Genomic DNA, 7003 nt, shown 5'->3' on the forward strand with positions numbered 1-7003 from the left:
CAACTCCAAAGGTGAGACAGAGAGCCAAGCAAATTTTTTTCCACACATCGTTTGCACAAATTGATCATTGGACCACTTGTGTTGTTTTGCTCAACTCAGCCAAAGCATATTAGCTGTAAGCTTGCTAGCAACGGGCGCTTTGATTGTGTTTGTGTGTTTTTGCTCCACTCAGCCTTTGACTGATGTCTTTCTGTTTTTTTTCTCCCCCCCCTCCAGTCTCTTCTCTTCACATTAGAATAAGCACAAATTTTTCAGTCAAGGTAAAACATTTTCACCTCACATGGACACTGCCTTGGGCGAATCTAATTATTTATGTGTAATTGTGCTGCCACTGCTTGGTTGTCTGTCTCTAAGTGTAGCCCTGTGATAGACTGGTGACCTGTCCAGGGTGTCTCCTGCCTTCACCCTGAGTCGGCTGGGATAGACTCCAGCCCCCCCTCGACCCTAGTGAGGATTGTATAGATAATGGATGGATGGATGGATGGATGTGCTGCCACTGAAATCAGCTTTGTGACACACAGTTAGAGCTCCTTCTGTGGTTGTCTACATGCACTTAGTTGCTTAATATGTTTTTAAAAAAGAAGACTTGTGTGCAAAATCATATATCTTTTTTTAGTTTTCAATAATCTCAAATCCCTTTTCTCATTCCGAACCAGACCAGTCTGTCTGTCAGTCAGTAAATCAGTCAACTGAGTCAGTTGGTCAGTCAGTCAGTAACTGAGCCATTCATCCAGTCAGTCAGTTAACTCAGCCAGTCAGCCATCCGGGCCGTGTCTGCTCTCTTACATAAGCAGGGCGACAGATGCTGAATCATCAGCTGCCCGCTGGAATGCTCTCTCTACCCAGAGGGTGCCAGGAGGGAAAGCAACACACTCATGAACTCCCTCAAACACACACACACACACACACACACACACACTCGGCGAACTGTATGCATCCATGCAAACATCGCGCGCTCGCCGGCGTGCGCGTACCAACGCAAGCTTTGTGTGTCATGCACTATTTCACATGAGACTCAGTCCTCATGATTGAACTCCAGAGGGGAGATAGTAGAAGAGAGCGCCAGAGAGACAGAGAGGGAAAGGAAACACAAGGGGTGAGAGAGAGTGAGCGAGGTTGAGTACGAGACAAAGAGAGAGAGAGAGAGAGGGAGGTTTACAGATAGACTGACAGAGAGTTCAAGAGAAAGAGAGAGAAGAAAGGAGAGTGAGATCTTCCCTCAGCTGTCTGTGAGGGTTTTGATGTGGTTTAAAAGGTTTTTCATGTTACGCAACTTTGAAGATGAAGCGTTTGATGTTTAGTTTGCTAGTTTGTTAGCTATTGGATTAATCTCTCTACCTTCTACCTCCCTTTTTCTCTGCAATTTATCTGATTAGCGCTAGGAGCTTGCATCACCCGCTTTTTTTTTTTTTCCCCGCCTTTGTCTAGAACAATACTCAAAAGGGTGTTTTTCAGTGTCTCTTCAGAAACTTGGCACCTATCATCTATTTATGGGAGAAGCAATTGAAACTGGAATAACGGTCCTATTTGCCTGCCTGTCTAGCCTTTCAAAAACACGACTGAAATGCTGATGGAACAATGACAACTATTTCTCTCTTTTTTCCCTCTCATCTCCCCGTTTCTCTCACTACCTCTTCCAATCTCGCCTCTCCACGTCCCCTCAGCATGGGTGATTCATTTGTCTCCAACACAATATAGCACAACATGGGCTCGCCACCGTCCATATTGCCACAATACTTATTTGTTGAACGCTGGGGATTTCATAAATGTATTTCCACACACACTCTCTCTCTCTCTCTCCTTCCAGCATTTTCCTTCTCTGCCCTTCGTCTTTTTCCCCCTCTTTTACTTTTTTTTTTCTGTACAGCGGCAACACACACACTTTCCTGGTTTCTCCCTCTTTTATTTTTTTTTTCCTCCTTTTCCATCCCTCTCTTTTTCCCTCTCTCTCTCATCAGACGAATGTAAGAATAGAACAGGGGAAGCCCTCTCACCTCTCCCTGCACGTCGGCCAATTAGCATATTCATGAGAGGTGCCATAAATTATACATGAGATCCGGAGGGGAAACAGAGGCAGAAGAATGAGACGCGGACACACATTCTTACACACACATTCACACACACACACATGCACGTGAACACACTCTAATATGCAGGTACGCACACACACACATTCTCACTTTCTCTTCCTCACACACACACACCCTCTCTCTCAATCACGCAGCACAGACGGAGAGATACAGACAGGTAATTGGTGAGAAAGAGTGTGTGGTACAGTACATTGGCAGTGTGCAAGGGGGAGACAGCATACACAATATTGAAAGGGGGGAAGTAGAAGTCACTCTCAGTCAAACAGAAAAAACGCAGCACACACACACACACACAGGCACAATGCTCAGGCTGGCTGCATTTTTCACCAACACTCAAAGGTAAGAGGGGTTTAGGCACTAAGTAATGTTAATGCAGCTGGAGTCACTGCTAAAAAGGAAACTGCAGAATGAAGAGTGTTAGATTAGATTTTTTAGGCCGTAGATTTGCATTATAACCAATAAAAGATAAAGGCTATAGAAGGCCCCTGGGATCTTTTATTTTTTCTTCCCAAAATGGGATAGCCATATAAGAGGAAAAACTCATGCTTGAATGTAATTAAAATTAATCTGGCTGTTGACTTTTTTTTGTTCAAGAGCCTTTAAGTTATGTACTATCCTTCAAACTATGCCATTTGTTTTAAATTCAATTAATGTGTTTTCCTCTCTTACATGATGGATCTCACAATTTGGAGCCAGACTCTGACTCAGCATACTGACAGATGACTAGACATCTTTATCCACATATATCATATTTACATATGGTCGAAAATAAATGCAGTGAGATGAAAGCTGACAGGAAACTGGAACACCTCCAAGATTTGTCCTTTTTTGGGATGAAAAGGGTTTTCTTTTGATATGCGGCGTCGCACTAATGTTGCTTTTTTTTAACTTTCTAACAAAGGACAGCTAGTTTTTCTTTGTCTTTGATTTTTCACAATTATCAAGAAAATACTAATTTGGCAATGAGTTGATTTTAGCAATATATGAACAAAAAAACGCTGAAGGAATTGCTTTTTGGCATGTGGGGGGGAAAAAGAAGTGCTGTCATTTTCAAGACGGATTTCTAAAATGTTAGAAAATTAGTCAAACTGCCTGCTCCAAAACTGCAAGATGACTGCAAATTGGTTGTTTTGTCGGCTCAAAACCGAAAGATGCTGAATATACTCGAGCAAATTCTCACAATTCAGCAGCTAAAGCTAAGGTATCTTTGTCATTTTTACTTGATAACTGACTAATTAACTCCTTCAGCTCGAGGCGATTTCCACGTCAAAAAAAGTGTCCCCAAATTCAGCTAGTAGCAGCTCTGTAATTGGAAGGCCAAATGAATAACAATGGGCTCTATAGTGACACCTGCAAGATTTTTGAAATATTGTTCCCATCCCCAGATCAGAGTGAGTGAAGTGAAGAACTCCAGCAAAGACTAAAATTTCCTCTTCTGCCTCATCAAAAATTAGCAAGAAAATACTGCAATGACTTAGTAAACACTGATGAACTTGTTGTAAATATTCTAAAAGGCTCGGCCGGATTTGATGAAATTAAACACACCAATTTTAGTCGCACAGTGGTGCTAGGCAGCCTCTGTGCTACACCTGGCAACCTTCAAAAATGGGTTGTGTTTTAATCACAGATACATCCTGGTCTCAATGAAGGGACCTCCAGGGTGAAAAGAGTTAATGATTTGAGTATTTGTTGGACGAAATCAGATGCTGCATAAAACATGGCCGTCCCTACTTAAGGTTTTCCCTTCTGTGTCGGCGCAATCAACCCTTTAACACACCTGGAAGTCAAGGTATAATTGATAAGGCAACAGGCTTTTTCTCACGGGTAGCGAGCAGCAGCATATTCAGGGGGCTTAAGATCTATATATTAATTAAGATTAAGCAGGTGCGAGTTACACATGTATGAATATAAGTGGGATAAATTTACAAACTTTAAACAACGAGACTCCATACTGACCCGTGATATAGATCAACCCAGTAATAAGTAGACCAGACGTAGATGTTTTCTATGGCAAAGTGACTACATGGATTTTTAGATTCAAATACAAAAATGCGCAACATCAAGAAGATAAAAAGTATACGGAGCACAAATGGCAAGCAGCACATTACCCATACAGCCTGTTAATTAAATTCTATTTACATTTAAGCGCTTAGGACTTGCATCAATGCCCTTCTTCAATATGAGCGATTAAACCGTACACTGAATCATATTTGAATTTTATATTTGCTGCACTTTTTTTTTTGAAGACCTGCAAACAGGTGACGGTGTGCTGAGTAACATACTGCAGAAACCTGCCCACTTATATGACAATCATTCCATTTCATTTGCATTAAGAAAAAATGCGCTTTTAAGGCCGAGGGAACTGAGCAGATTAGATTAGGGCAAGATGTGCCGTTATTAGATAATGCCGTGCGGTGCCGCTTCCAGATCCATATGGCACTTAAACCAGACTGCAGGCACGACTGGATGATGAAATTTCTATTGAAATGATGCGGATATTGAGTAGTGTAACCACAGCCTGTACTGAAAGCAATGACAGTATGTTAAAGTGTGTGATATTACAACTAAAAGGTTCCCCCTCTGGCTTGCATAATGTTCTGTCACCCTCATAGTTGAAACCCACACACTAGCCCGCGGATAGGCGGTGGGGATCCTGCCATACATGCTTAAGTGCTTACGACAATTAGCTGATTCTGGGTGGTTTGGATCTAATTGAAACACAAGGGATTGAGAGCGATTGAAAGGTCTGCCTCTCCAGCGTAGATGGAATATTCATTAACATGTTGCCAGGACTCATCATGTTCAACAAAATTCTTCAGTGTTCGCCCAAGAGAATGCGCCGTATCCATTGGTTTCCTGGATCCATTTTAGTTGATATAGAAACCGAGGCTACATTTCTCTGTGTATCTAAATGTCATATAGCACGCTGAGTTTGTGTGCGTGAGCTCACATGTTATAGCGTCGGTAGCTTCTCATGAATATTTTGTCTGCAGGAGCATTTGAGCGTGTGTTTCTATACATGAACAAGGCTTTCAGTTTTATACACAACACAAGCCTGCACAAGTAGTAATTTAGTTGATTTCTTATTTTCGGTCAGATAACTGCATGCTGCTTCTGTTTCGGAGCAAAATGTCACAGCCGCTCTGTCAAAATCCATTGTTATCCAGCATATGCGACGTCATATAACACTTTTGTTGAATGAAAATGTAGCAGTTGGCACTTATGCATGTGCAAAAAAGACAGAATGCTTGTGAAGCGCTAACATTTTTGGAAATGTATTCCCCAATCTGCTAGAACTAAAACACATATAAGAGATTAAAATTATAAGAATCGATAAAAATGCACTCGTAAAGCTGTGGAAGGCGATGATAACTTGTTTGCTAGTCAGATTTACGAACATTACTCACGCTTCTCTGTTATGTGTGGTTTGGGGTATTTCTGAATTTGAAACATATTTCGTTTGTCCTCAGGGGGCACCGTAGTTTTCACCCCAAAAGCAGTTTCTGCTTTTTCTCATGAATATGAATAACTAATTTCAAATGTGCGAGTGTGTGTGTGTGTGTGCGTCTGTCTACATCTGTGTGCATATGCGCGTATGTGCTCCCTTTCGTGCGGGTGGCAGGAGCTAATATCAGATTACGGATGTAAATTGGCAGAGTGGCTCTCTCTCATTATCACTAATAAGACTATGGCCTTGCTCTTTGCTGCCTCTCTCTCTCTCGTTCTCTTCCCCCCTCTCTCTCTCTATAGTCGGTTAGATGAGAGAGAGAGAGAGATGAGCTGATAGAAAAAGAGCGAGCGAGAGAGGAGGGTTGCTGCAACTCTGCTCCTGAAAGCAAACGATTTCAAAATGGTTCACACATGATGACACACATTGATACAACACGTACGCGCAATTCACATCTTACACGTTACACACCGATAGCAAGGCTAGCGCTTCAGACTGTAGGGGCACTGTCACCAAAAAATGTCCCAAAAGTAGACTAATGGTCCCAGTCTGGAGTGTTTGTTTCTAATGTATAGATGCTCGTTTTTGAATAAATCATTCTCTTTCTCCTTCTTTCTCATACATATAAACATTGCTGTGCACCATCGTACAATATTAAACACACACACACACGCATGCACGCCACCATTCTTCACACATCAGTCCAAGGACATTACACCAAACGTGACTGAGATTTATTTATAGCCGCAAAGACATCTGAGGCAGAACTAACATTCGGTATACAAACTAACACTCAATTATGCTCACCGCTTATTGTCGCAAATGGTTCATATTCTAAGTAGCGAATCTTCCTATATGTATCTCACTGAGCATTAAGATTAACGATGCCAGAAAGAGACACAAGCAATTTTTAATGGCGCTTTAGAGTCGCGATCAATCACGCCGTTGATTGGACGCAGCAGTTCAAACCTCCGTAAGTCATCTGAACGTACTGTCCACGCGTGTTTGGAAACGCACAGAACACTGGAGAAGACGTGCAGAAATAAACTTTAACGCTTTTATTTATGAACACATAAATGTAACGACGCCAGAAATCCGACTGATGCGAAAAACGAGCACAAAGCCGTGTTTTACCACGTATTAATAACTCTGCCTAACAAAGAGACACACACACCGAACCAATATACTCAATGAATGCAATTGTGTTTTTTTTTTTTTTTTTTCTCCCCCAGTATTTCTCTCAGTCTCTGTCTCTCCTTTGCTCTCTGTCTTACTCATCGCTCCGTGGACCACATTCGCTCAGTAATTACATTTCAGCCATTATTCTCGGCTGACATTTCTGTACAGTTAATCATGCCCATTTTGCCATCACGCACAGGTCAAAGTGTGTGTGAATGAGAAGAGGGTAAGTATGAGAGAGAGAGAGAGAGAGAGAGAGAGAGGGAGAACTTAAAAGGATGAAATT

This window comes from Stegastes partitus, unplaced genomic scaffold, assembly GCF_000690725.1.
Source record: "Stegastes partitus isolate 25-593 unplaced genomic scaffold, Stegastes_partitus-1.0.2 Scaffold97, whole genome shotgun sequence".
Taxonomy (NCBI): Eukaryota; Metazoa; Chordata; class Actinopteri; family Pomacentridae; genus Stegastes; species Stegastes partitus.